This window comes from Armigeres subalbatus, unplaced genomic scaffold (genome assembly GCF_024139115.2).
Source record: "Armigeres subalbatus isolate Guangzhou_Male unplaced genomic scaffold, GZ_Asu_2 Contig1745, whole genome shotgun sequence".
Lineage (NCBI taxonomy): Eukaryota > Metazoa > Arthropoda > Insecta > Diptera > Culicidae > Armigeres > Armigeres subalbatus.
The window spans coordinates 157,224-170,772 of NW_026942556.1; the positions used below are offsets into that span (position 1 = coordinate 157,224).

At 38.3% G+C, this 13,549-nt stretch overlaps 1 protein-coding gene and 1 long non-coding RNA gene across 2 annotated transcripts in view; one reads left to right on the forward strand and one right to left on the reverse strand.

The window, feature by feature from the left end:
• Positions 1-12,039, reverse strand: part of LOC134203298 (moesin/ezrin/radixin homolog 1-like) — a 142,186-nt gene extending 130,147 nt beyond the window's left edge. Inside the window, exons 1-2 of the mRNA XM_062678177.1 lie at positions 11,901-12,039; positions 11,497-11,541 (exon numbers count right to left, since the gene is read on the reverse strand). The gene's annotated coding sequence lies outside the window, so the exon portion shown is untranslated. The remainder of the gene's footprint in view (positions 1-11,496; positions 11,542-11,900) is intronic.
• Positions 12,040-12,453: 414 nt separating this feature from the next.
• LOC134203300 (uncharacterized) lies at positions 12,454-13,549 on the forward strand. The gene is made up of 2 exons (XR_009977561.1): positions 12,454-13,031; positions 13,092-13,549. It is a non-coding gene; the product is annotated as an uncharacterized LOC134203300 (long non-coding RNA).

Here is a 13,549-nt window from a genome sequence, read left to right on the forward strand (position 1 = left end):
CTTTCTCGTACAACAAAGTTGTACCAGAAAGGCTTTCATTTCACTCCCAAAACGTACTTTTTATAGAGCGCTTGTAGACCCATAGTATTATATACCATTCGATTCAGCTCGACAAACTGAGCAAATGTCTGTCTGTCCGTGTGTGTGTCCGTGTGTGTGTGTGTGCGTATGTGTGTGCACATTGAAACATTAGCCAATTTTTCTAGTACTAAACCTGAATCGATTTTGCTACAACAAGTTGCATTCGATGGGGAATGTTTTCTTCTTGTTCACTATTGAGTTTCATAATGATGGCACTTCTCAAAAAATAGTAAATATTCAAAGAGTTATGAGACATCATTATTTCGTAACAAATAAGCTATCGATTTTCTAGGTTATGTTCTCCCAAGACACAATTTATTCGAAACCGGCACACTGACAGCATAGAATACACAGCTTACACGGAAAAAAAACTTCACAAAAAAACATAGAAACCCATTAATGAGTTAAAAGTACCTATTTTAAGATTTCATGAATACACTGAAAATTCTCGTTTATTTTTCAAAATGACCTAAGAAACATATTTTCATGAATGAATTTTAATATTGCGATCAACAGACCAATATGATAGCTTTTGATTGCAGTACACAAATTAATTCATGAATAAAAGGTGACATATGTTCTTTTAAAAGTTAAGCGTCATTTCTGCCATTTCTTTCCCTATGGGCCGATGTGAGCAGTGAGAAGTGAAAAGTGAGACGTGAGAAGTGCGAAGTGAGAAGTGAAAAGTAAGAAGTAAGAAATGAAAAATGAGAAATGAAAAATCATCAGATGATCCGAAATGAAAACAAAAATGTTTATCCAAATTTAATCTAGACTGTCCTTTGAAAAGAACCAAATTTTTTTTGCTGATATTTTCAAATGAATATAATAGAAAAACGACGCATCCCACAAAAAGTGTTGTATGGGTGACCCTCGCAAAATCAGTCAAACTTTCTAATAAAAATATTGGAAACAATCCAAATTGAGCTCTACACTGAAAAAAATCAGTTAAAAAAATAGAGTCGATTTGCGAAAAAACACCCTTTTTGATTTGAACGAAATTTTGTCTCAAGATAGGTGATTATGTTCCCTACCAACGGTCCATACATCGCAAGCTGGGCACTTTTAAGGAAAAAAAGTTTTTTTAACAAAAACTTTTTCTTGTCGGAATTATTTTCAGTGTATTTTCATCTGAAATTAAACCAATGAAAGCCATCGTTATAGAACCCCAAGCAAATCTATTTTTATGATACATTGTCTAATTTAGTCACTAAATATAGTTTGTTTTTAAATTAAGAGTAATATTAAGAAGGGGTTTATATCTTCAAAAAAAAATTATATTCCATTATTAGCTTCTTTACACGTAAAAAAATAACCTTATATGTTATGGCAAAAAAACATTCGAAAATACTTATACTCTTCATTATGCCTCCTAATGAATGATCCCATATCAAAAAGCTAATAACATTCATAAGTTAATGAAAAGTATAAGTTTCGGAATGTATGTGACTAATGCGATGTATAAGTTTTTTCTTATACATATCATTAAGCGCCTGCTTTGGCAAAAAAGTATTAGAAATCTTAATAATAAATAACATTAAATTTTTTTACGTGTAGTTGCGACCAGTTACGACCAAAACATTGTACTCTGCCTGACTGTACAGGAATACTTAATATGAGTATATTATGTATACATATGTTAAATCCACCCCTTAAAGACATTGAAAAAATCAATTCCGTCAAGAAAAAGTTTTTGTTAGAAAATTTTTTTTCCCTTCAAAGTGCCCAGCTTGCGATGTATGGACGGTTGGTAGGGAACATAATCACCTATCTTGATACAAAATTTTGTCCAAATCGAAAAGGGCGTTTTTTTGCAAATCGACTTTTAATTTTTTAAATCGATTTTTTTAGTGTAGGGTTCAATTTTGAGTTTTCAAAAAGTTTTATTAGAAAGTTTGACTGAATTTGCGATAGTCACCCATACAACACTTTTTTGTAGGAAGGGTCGTTTTTCGATTATATCCATTTGAAAAATCAGTAAAAACAAGTTTGACCCTTTTCAAAAGATAGTCTGAATCAAATTTGAATAAACTAAGTATGCACTTTTCTTTTAACTGCACTTCTTAAATATTGACCAATAAATTTACAAAAAGTCAACTTAAACAATCAGAACACTTGCAAGTTCCCAAAAAGTTCTATTTTGGCTTTACGCATTTTATTACATTTCCCGCATAACTTTTCAAAAGGACCAAAGTAAATTTTTTTCATGAATTCTCGCTTAACTTTTCAAAAGGACGTAAATAACATTTCTTTTCATGAATTAATTTGAATACTGCAATCAATATTGTGATTCTCGAGATATTATAGCATTTTGCTCATTCACCTCTGCCTCGCTTAGTTGTGCGCCGCTAAGGTATTGTGTCATATTATGGTACTTTACTCAATTTAAGTGTAGAATATTACATCACAAATTAAACATAATTGCACTACTAATATCCACTTAAACAATATCCCGAACGCAACACAGGCGAAAGAAAAGCAAACAACTACTAAACCTCGAACAATTTCACTTAAAAATATCTTTTCGTAAAGGGACGACAATATGCTACATACCTTACAAGCGAATGTGGAAAAGCTTACCGAAAGCTCACATCTATTTGACATTGGTTTATTTACTTTTTGCATGGCGCACAACTCGGCGCATGGGACCCGGCGCGTAACTGGTGAGCCAGTATGCTAATTTTAGAAAAGAATCGCAATAGCTTTCATGTTGTTCTGTTGATTGCAGTACTCAAATTAATTCATGAAAAAATGTTACTTAGGTCCTTTTGATAAATTATGCGAGATCTATAGTACAGCAGAAAGTCCATTGCTGATAAACGTTCATTTCGAACAATACACCGCAGATTGCTGGTTAATTTTGTTTGACATATACTCTGTCTCGCGCGAACCAACAGCGAATAATCTAGCGACTACTTTAACGAACTATTTAAGGAACAGCTACTTTAACCGACCGTGTCCATTTAGCAAGTACGGTGTTGAACATAATCTGGAGATTAAAATAACACTTAATAAAGTTTAAAAAAACTTAGCAAGTAACCGCACAATATTGAGTAAAACAAATTAAGGGTGTAGCATTTCTGCATGCGGTGAATAAATTTCGCATCGTGTATATAACTGACAGCATGAATGTTTGTGTTGCTTCTTTCGTGCTTTATTGATGATGCTAACCTCTCAAGCAAAGTTTTCCAAAGCTTCAAATGTGGAACACGAAAACTAATGGACTCGCCTCAACACAGCTGTAAAAGTTTCGTCATTGGAAATAAAAATCACATACCTACGTACATACTTTCTCGTGCGCTCGTTACGTTTGCTGCCATTTTGTTTCATGCTTTGGAAGGAAAGAAGAGGCGTGTCATTAAGGCTAACTGCTTTTTGGTTTGGGTGGTTTGGTTGGTTTGGGTGGAATGATGGTGTAGTTTGGGCATATGGGTGATTTGAACATAACGTTCGTTTTCATACACCTCCTTATTTCCATATTATGCGGCTTTTTTTTTCATTTATATTTATGTGAATTGTTGGTTTCATTTTCACAAATGTACTTGTACAATTATTACACAAAGGGATGCAAAATCAATGTATGACATACAACTATGTAGTATTATTGAACTTTAATATTACATTGGTGAAAAACACTACGTGGGAATCAGGAAAGTTGGAAACATATCGAATTTTAATCCATATGTATTTTTCAAAACGCGCCGTTGCGCTAATCATTGTATTTACTATCGCTAATCATTGTACTACCGCACGATCGCATATTTGTAACATATGCATTTTTTCCTTTCTCGTACAACAAAGTTGTACCGAAAGGCTATATGATTGCTAAAAAAACTTGATAGAAGGCCCGGAGACCCATAGTGTTATATACCGATCGACTCAGCTCAAACTGAGACTGACAAACTGAGGTGACGTCTGTTTTTTTTTTGTGTATGTGTGTGTGTATGTGTACAAATTTTGTAGGCACACTTTTTAGAACTTAGAATTATCCGATTTACTCGCAACAAGTTGCATTCGACGGGGAATTGTTTGCTATTGGAAATGGGCCCGATCATTGCTTTTCGGAATTATTGAAAAAACATTGTTTTTCCCCAAAGGTCCCCCTTGAAAATTCAAAGAACATTTTTTTTTTGAATGGTGGCAAGGCAAAAATATTAAAAATGATCGAAAAAATGTGATCTATTCCCCCAAAGAGCTTTTTTGACCTTTCTAATGTGATTTTTTCAATATATTTTATAATGCACGAGAAAGGCATCATCACTGCTAGGTGGATTAATCTGGGTTTTCTATAAAATAATCCCTTCAAGTACTATCATTTATTATCGTTTTCACTACCATTACTATTATACAGCGATTCCATGAAAAAAAAAACCCTGATTAATCCACCTAGCGGTGATGGTGCCTTTCTCGTACATTATAAAAATAGTATTTTGGTAATTACTCTTGAGCCCATAGTCCGATCTAGCCAATTTTCAATAGGAAACAATGGGAGAGTATTTTGCGTCGAATGCAACCTGTTGCGAGTAAATCGGTTAAGGATAAGTACCTGAAAAATGAGTGACACTTTTTTTGGTATATAACACTATGGGTCTCTGGGCCTCCTATAAAAAGTTCATTTTTGGAGCGAATATATAGCCTTTACGTATACTTTATATACGAGAAAGGCAAAAATAGAGTCGAAAAAAAGTTCTTCGATTTTGCTCAAAATATGTATGAATGATCTCTACCGAAAATAATTGAACCCGTATTTTTTGTTTCGGTCTTAGGATGGACAATTTCAGAATAGGGCGGTCCAAAAAAAACGGCGTTTACAGAAAAAATAAATAAAATAAAATTAAAAAAATATCGTTTAAGCAAAATATAGTAAGCTTTAGAATGTTTAAATAGTCAAAATATCTGATTTTTTTTATTTTCAATTTTTTGGACCACAACGATTGTGCTTTTTATATTTATTAAATGAAAATTCAAACGTTTTTACCAAAGATTGAATCCTAAAGAGAAAGAGCAAGTCTCTCACTTATCATCTCTGTATACATATACGATATGTACGTACCGCAAGAAACTTTTTTCGCAAGCTGTCATGATAGAGAACTGATTCGGGATGTTATACCCCATGATAAATATCTTTTAGAAAACTCAAAATGCGGGGAACACTGGCTCTGATGATGCATTTTAACTTGTTCTACACAGCTGTGCAGTAACCAACACGAAATGAGCGAAAACAAAGCGAGAATCACCATTTTTCTGTGGGGGCTGCCTATCCGATTCTGTTTTTTGGCACTTGTATACAAGTTTGATAAATTTGTTATCATGGCTTGTTATGATTCGGAACAGTTTTTGCCTCTCTTTTATCGTTGTTCGTTATCTATTGAGAACGATTTCTGCAAACCCTGCTAATATTCAACCGAATATTGACAGTCCAGAGCCGACTATGAATGTGTCTAGAAGTGAGCCGACAAGTGAAGAAGGGTGGACTTCACCAAAATTTTTCGATTATTTTACACTCTGGTTACGACCACATTTGGTCGTCACTGATATTGAATATTAAATAAATTTATAATATATAAATATAAACAAATTTTGCGTTCCACTTGCTGATGGTATTTCGAAAGCTGAAAAATACTCCACTTGGGCCAAACGGGCCCATCTACAACGCATATCCGTATTGGTACTAAGGTTCACAGCATTGCACAGGAAAAAAAATGGGCAAAAAGTACTTAAAGGAACTTAAGAATTTCTCTCTAGAGACGAGCCAGCCAGCCGCACACGAAAAAATCAGAAAAAATGCCTACGTAATAAGACCCCAAATAAAAAAAAATCTCGCTGAAAAGAATTTCTTGAGATGTCTGAAGTTATTTTATCAATTTCATGGAATATTCTTTTGCATTTGGTATATTCCTTTAAATTTGAAAAATTCTGTAAAATCTTTTCGTGACAATCTGAATCTAATACAAAGTATCCCTGATCGAGAGGAAAATCACTTCCAATCACGATAATTGAGCGGTGACAGGAATAATCACCCACATTAGACGTAATGATTTTTCTAACGCAAGTTCCCTTATCGCGCACCGCGAACAAAACGACGAACGGCTGCAATCAATCTATCGACGGTCGGCCGACAGCGACCAGCGAGCGGTCGAATCCAAAATCTCACCCATACAAAAGTCCTACAAACAAACAAAAAAGTTCCAACCAACAACGTCGCCAGACGATGGAGTCGGAGCGCGAGCGAGACAGATACGGCCGCCCGGCCAGCCATCAGCAGGACGGTGCGGCTGCGGACAAGATACACAACACAAACACAACCGCACCAGCCATCGAACATCCAATCATCTGACTGGCTGTCGATTGCTTGAGCTCGCTGGCGGCGGCGGCAGCAGTGACGTCGATGATGATAATGATTGGAAAACTACGATCCCATATTACTCAGTTGTGGTGATCAGCGATGCCAAGTTCACGGATGTATCATTTGATGTTGAAAAATGTTAAATGTTAATAATGAAAAAAAAAACAGATTAATTCACCGTGTAGTGATACTGCCTTTCTCGTATTTACCCATGACACCAACCCTATATGCCACTTCTTAAAGACCCGATCATTTAGGGTCTGTCTCAATTGGATAATTAAACTGAAATCAAACTTAAAAGTGACATTGCAATTATTAACAAAAAAAACCCTGCTCGCAGAGCAAAATTACTTTTGACAGATATCGAATCATTTTCCATCGATGTCCTATTGGAATTGCTGGGTAGCACCAGCCATTCTTATAACGGGGTGATTTTTTAATTCACGAACTGTCACTTTTAAGTTTAATTCTCCAAATGAGACAGACCCTTAGAAATGGGGCACTTTTAAATGTGTGTATTTTTTAAACTTTTCGTTCAATCGAAAAACTTTCTAAAAATGATACAAAGCTTATATTATTCTCATTCCATATAAACAACTGAATTCAATGATGCATCGTTATTTCGGAGAAGGACTCGCCCTTTTCTGTTGATGCCGCTTGTCAGCCGGCGCACACCTTCTTTAGCCATGATTTTGGTTAGCTGATTCCACCAATTATTCATTTGGACAATGTCACTAATAACTGCTTCTTTTGTCTCCAGTTTCTGCTTAATTCTTCTTCTTCTTCTTCTTCATTGGCATTACATCCTCCACTGGGATGGGACATTGCCACCTCGCAGCTTAATGTTCATTAAGCACTTCCACAGTTATTAACTGCGAGGTTTCTAAGCCAAGCTACCATGTCATGTCTGCATTCGTATATCATGAGGCTAGCCCGATGACACTTTTATGCCCAGGAGCCTCGATGCAAATTCCAATCCGAAAATTGCCTAGGCCGGCACCGGGAATCGAACCCAGCCACCCTCAACACGGTCTTGCCTTGTAGCCGCGCATCTTACCGCACGGCTAAATTATCGCCCAAAATTTCTCGATTGGATAGAACTGAGGACAATTTGATGGATTTAGATTTTTTGGAATGAATAGGTCTTACATCTTACAGGACATCACAGTTCTTACAGCGAGTTCTTCCTTACTTGATATCAAAGCAACCAGTAATTAAAGGCCCCCCACGCCATAGATCGGAACGGCGACGGAAACGGCAGATTTGACAGTTAGCCCATATATTTTCTGTCAAATTTTGCGTTTGGGTATTAAGAGAGGATATCGAGTTAGAGATAAAACTTTGGAATTAGTAGTAGGAGGTAGCGAATCAGAGTAACCTGGATTTTCAACAGGATAGTGAACATTCTGAAAATAAGAAAAACACATTAGCGGTCGAAATAATACTTCAGATGGATAGATCCCACTGTTTTAAACAATTCAATCTTTTCACAGTCTGAATGCATTGCAGCAGTTTCTAATTATTTTTTTCGACAATGTTTTTTGAAAAACTCCGGAACGCGAAAAATTAGGTAAGATTTCACGTCGAATGCAACCTGTGGCAAGCAAAACGGATTACGCTAAGTCCAAAAAAAGTGTTTTTTTTTTGCAAACACACACACATACAGACATTACCTCAATTCGTCGAGCTGTGTCGATTAGTATAAAAAACTATGGATCTCCAAGCCTACTATCAAAAGTTGGGTTTTGGAGTGATCCTGAAGCCTTTGCGTATACTTATGTCGAATTCGTTTTTAAACCTGGGTCAGTGCCAACCCGAACCCTGAATAAAAAAACGTTTTCAGTTCCATCTGTCATTGGATATGGTGGTGTGCGTGGCATCGTGTTTGTTTTGATTCGAAACATATGATCGACACCATACCGGACTTTACCAGTGCACTGGCAGCTTGTGAGCCACAACGAATCAGATCATGATAAAAATGATCAAGTACGCGCTCTGATTTTCGCGAATTACGAAATTTACCTTTGGATGGATATATCGACGCCCGATTCTCTATTCCTTTCCACTTTTTCAGGAATTCCTCCGCAAGTTCTTACAGGCATTTACTCGGAGTTTCTTTCCGGAATTCCTCCGGATGTTTCTTCAGGCATTCCTTCGGAAATTTCTTCAGGAATCTATTCGGAGCTCGGGAGTACGTTAGGAAAGTTCCGAAGTTCCTTAATAATTTCCTTCGGAAGTTCCTTCAGAAAATCTTTGGAACATTCCTTCAGGAATTCCTTCCAAAAATACTTCAAAACTTCTTCCGGAAGTTCCTTCAGTAAATCATTTGGAAATTCATTCATGAAATCCTACTCAAATTCATTTAGGAGTTCCTCCAGAAGTACCGTCAGAAATTCCTCCGGAATTTCCTCTAAGAATTCGTCCGAAAGTTCCTCCAGAAATTCCTCCGGAAGTTCCTCCAGGAAATCTTCCGGAAGTTCCTCCAGAGATACCTCTAGGAATTCCTCTAGAACTTCCTTCAGGAATTTCTCAGGATGTTCCTCCAGGAATTCCTCCGAAATTCATCCAGGAATCCCACCAGCTGTTCCTCCAGGTATTCCTCTGGAAGTTCCTCCAGAAACTCCTACGGAAGTTCCTCCAGAAATTCCTCCGAAGCTCCTCCAGAAATCCATCCGGAAGTTCCACCATAAATGCCTCCGGTAGTTCCTCCAGGAATTCCTCCGGAAGTTCTCCCATTCCTCCGGAAGATCCTCCAGAAATTTCTCCGGAAGCTTCTTCAGAAATTCATCCGGAAGTTCCATCATAAATTCCTCCGGTAGTTCCTTCAGGAATTCCTCCGGAAGTTCTCCCAGGAATTCCTCCGGAAGATCTTCCAGGAATTGCTCCAGCTTTTCCTGCAAGAATTCCTCCGGTGGTTCCTCCAGAAATTCATTCCGAAAGTTCCTCTAGAAGTTCCTCCGAAAGTTCCTCCAGGAATACCTCCAGAAGTCCCTCCAAAAATTCCTTCGGAAGTCCCTCCCGAAATTTCTCAGGAAGTCCCTCCAGAAATACTTCCGGAGAAATACGTGGAGGAGCTTTCGGAGCAATTCCTGGAAGAGCTTCCAAAAGAACATCCGGGAAAATTATTGGAAGAACATCCGAAGGAATTCCTGATGGAATTTCGGGAAAAATTTCCGGAGGAATTTATGAAAGAACTTCCGAAGGAAATTCCAGAGAAATTTCTGGAAGGACTTCCGGAGGTACTTCTGAAGGATGTTCCGGAGGAATTCCTGGAGGAACTTTTGAAGGAATTCCTGGAGGAACTTTTGCAGGAACTCCCGGAGGAATTCCTGGAGGGACTTCCGAAGACATTTCTGGAGGGACTTCTGTAGGAACTTTTGGAGAAGGCTCCGGAGGAATCCCTGGAGGAACTTCTGAAGGAATTCCAGGGGGAAAATTCTGAAGGAACTTCCGGATGGATTTCTGGAGGAGCTTCCGGGGGAGTTTCTGGAGGAACTTCCGTAGAAATTTCAGAAGGAACTTCCGGAGGAATTCCTGGAGGAACTTCGGGAGGAATTCCTGGAGGAACTTCCGAAGGAATTCTTGGAGGAACTTCCGAAGGAATTCCTGGAGAAACTTCTGGAGGAATTCCTGGAGGAACTTCCAGAGGAATTCCTGGAGGAACTTCCAGAGAAATACTTGGAAGAAATTTCGTAGGAACTCTTGGAGGAATTTCCAGATGAACTTCTGGAAAAATATTTTGAAGGAATGCCTGAAATAATGCTCTAATGCATTCTGGGAAGAATTCACAATGGAATGCATACAAGACTTCAAGGAGGAATACCTGAACGAATTATAAGAATTCTTTGAAGAATCTCCGTATGATTTTTTGAAGAACTACTTAAATAAATAATTAATGGGGGAATTGAAGAACAAATTGCAATATAATATTTCCGTTTAAAACAAATTATCCTGGGATTACTGAAAAAAAGTCCTAAGGGAATTTAAATATAATGCAAATGTTGACAAATATCATAGGGAATAAAAAATTTCCGTAAAACGGCTTTTGATGAGCATTCTTTATTAAATGCACAAACAGTTTCGTTTTTACTCTGGTTTGTATTTGCCTTCGGCTTGTTTATTCCACCCATATGGTTTTGACAGTTGAAGTGCAGTTGTATTGGTGAACCTGGTGCGAAACCGTGAAACAACACAGTGCGAACCCGGCAGCTTTGGGGTTGGAACCTGAGACGAGACCTGCAAAGACGCTGCTTCTTTTCTCTTGTTTTGACACTTGTTCTTCTTTTCATCACAGTTGACCATCGAGTTTCAACTGTTTACTTGACTGTTTCACCTAAGCCCCAGGTGGACCCTTCTGAGCACAATAAAAGTGTATCCAATTCACGAAATATGTTAATTCATTTTCATAAGGATTTTTATACCGGGAACAAAACACAGGTTTATTACTGATTATTAACAAGCTAAACGGAAGGTTTGGAATACTCGTTAAAGTAAAAAAGTCATGGTAAAGCAAAAATGATGTGGAATATTTTATTTGGGATACCAATACTTTCACTCAAAAAGCTGCTGGTTGCACCTGACAGTTCGTGACAGCAGTTGACTGGCAGCAGCTGAAGTTACATTTTTTCCTCTTTGCAGGTCTCGTCTCAGGTTGGAACTAGTGCGAACCTAGTTCCAACCTGAGCGAATAAAAAAACACTTTGACAGCACTTAGGTTGGAACTGGTTCCAACCTAGGTTGGAACTTTTTAAAAACGAATTCGACATTAGTATGTATACGAAAAAGGCAAAAAGTTAATCGGATTACTCCTAGGAGAAAAATATATTGAATAACAGAATATTCGGCAACACTGGGTCAGTAAGCACCACCACCTGTACGCGATGTTCACGATGAAACGACACCCATTCGGTTTGCTCAACAATTTATCGGAATCCGAAATCACGGAATATCTGCACATCGCAGACAAGAATGTCTCAACAAATTCCGCGCTTCAGTATTTTAGATACCGAACAGTTATTAGTGTGTTGATAAATAAAATAATTTTAATACGGTAGTAAAATGGCACAAACCTTCTAGTCCCAGTTTAGTCCGGTCTTACGATGAGGTTCAAATTCCTAGGCCAGCTAATTTAGTTACTCCAAATCTCCAGTCAGGTTATTTTAATAAATCCCCTTTCGAGCGCGCTATCCAGTTGGTAATTATCCGCTTGCTGTCCCACTCACTCTCACTAGGCACTGTGGCACGCACTTTTCACTCTTTTGCGCTATCTTGCTCCCGCACACTGGAGCACACACACTCGACGAGAAATCGCTCCTCTGCAGAAATTATTCACGTTGCACTTTTCTCTTTTCTTTTTTCCTTCCCTTTGGATCACAGATTTCCTTTCCGTGAACTCCGTTTTTTCCGGAAGCTTACCGACCCTTTCTTGCTGGAAATCCGAAATTACACCAACTAAGCCACAAGGCCTACTTACGAGGCGGCAATTATCCGTAGAAGACACCGAAATAACCCCTTTTGGAAAAGCCAAACTACGTCGCCTCCGCGTTGATCAAAGTTGGCGAAGACCCGTCATCCGAAGTCTAGAGCAAGAGTAACGGAAACCGGAACAGCAGGCGCCACCAAAATTCCACCACTCGTAGCGAATTCAGCAACACTAGCCGGAACGGAAAGCCACGGGAACCACCAGAATCGAAACTCCCGAGAACCGAAATCAAATAAAAATCACGCACCCAAAAACTGGTTCTGTGTGTCCTCACAACGCAACACAATAAACGGCGAACCGACGAATAATCAACCAAACCGAACCGAACGTACGAACGGGAGGAGAAAGAATATCCGCATTCATTCAAGTGACACCTCACTGCTGCTGCTGGCTGTCTGATGGTCAGTGATGGAAGGCAGCACCAACACCGACACGGCTACGATGACGCTGATGATTGTTGTTGGTCTTTTTCCAGCAGATGGAAATTAATATGCGGGAAAATCGTGTGCCGGTCGGTTGGTAGTGCCATCTCATTTCGTGTGCGACAGAAAGAGATAGCAACAAACTTCCTAACCCCGATGTAAAAAAGACGGAAGAGATCGATGATGAACGAGGGGCTTATAAAATACACTGAACCAAAACAGCAACCTAAAATCGACTGATTTGGCTTTCCCCTCCCAGCAAACAAGGTTACTCTAACTTGACCCTAACATGAGTGTAACCTGTTAGAAAGTTACTCTAATTTTCTCACTAACGTTAGGGTAAAATGAGACTAAAATTAGACAGATCTGCAACACTTTTGTTAGATATGTTTATGTAAGTTGCATAATTTAATCTAACCTGTTAGCCTCACTTTAGTATAACGTTAGCAATGTTTTGCAGTGAGCGGTTAGGGAGTTGTGAGGGTTGTTTTGAAAGGGCTTTCATGCTGATTTATTTACATTCAGCTGTCATCCGAGGCAGAATGTATATATATGCCTAGTGAAAATACATAATATACATAACTGCCTCGAGTAACAGATGAATGTAAATAAATTATCAATAAAAATCGTCTTAGAAATTTTCTATATTTACCAAAGTAATTGTTATACATTTAGATTAACAACATTTAGCTGAATTAAGGTAATATATTATGAAATTATAATTTTATCTTTATCCTAACCCGTGTTTTATAATGTATAGACTATAGGAAGGAAGCAGTTTTGCAATTTACACAGCAATTTACAGCCGCCGCCTATTCCGAAGCGGTCTTCTATATTCGAACCGGAACCTGGTCCACCACGAAACTTGCAGCGTAGTAGACGCGAAGCGGTCGCAGCGTAGATGATGTCTTTGAGTACGATGCGGTCCTATTCCGATACGGCCTTTTTAATCGGCCGGGAACCGTACTCTCGTCATCTAGACAACTACGAGACGCGGACAAGTTCTCTCGCAGGACAGAAACCAGGACATCCGGATGATCATGAAGATGGTTCTGGATCAAATAGTTGATTTAAGTGGTAGGTAGAATGAATCCGAATCTTCGTAATTGTGTAGTCGTCCAAGGACCGCAAATTATCAGTGAATGAACCACATTAATTATATTACACACTTGTATGAACATCAATATTTAAAGCCCAAAATAAACTTCCGATAGTTGA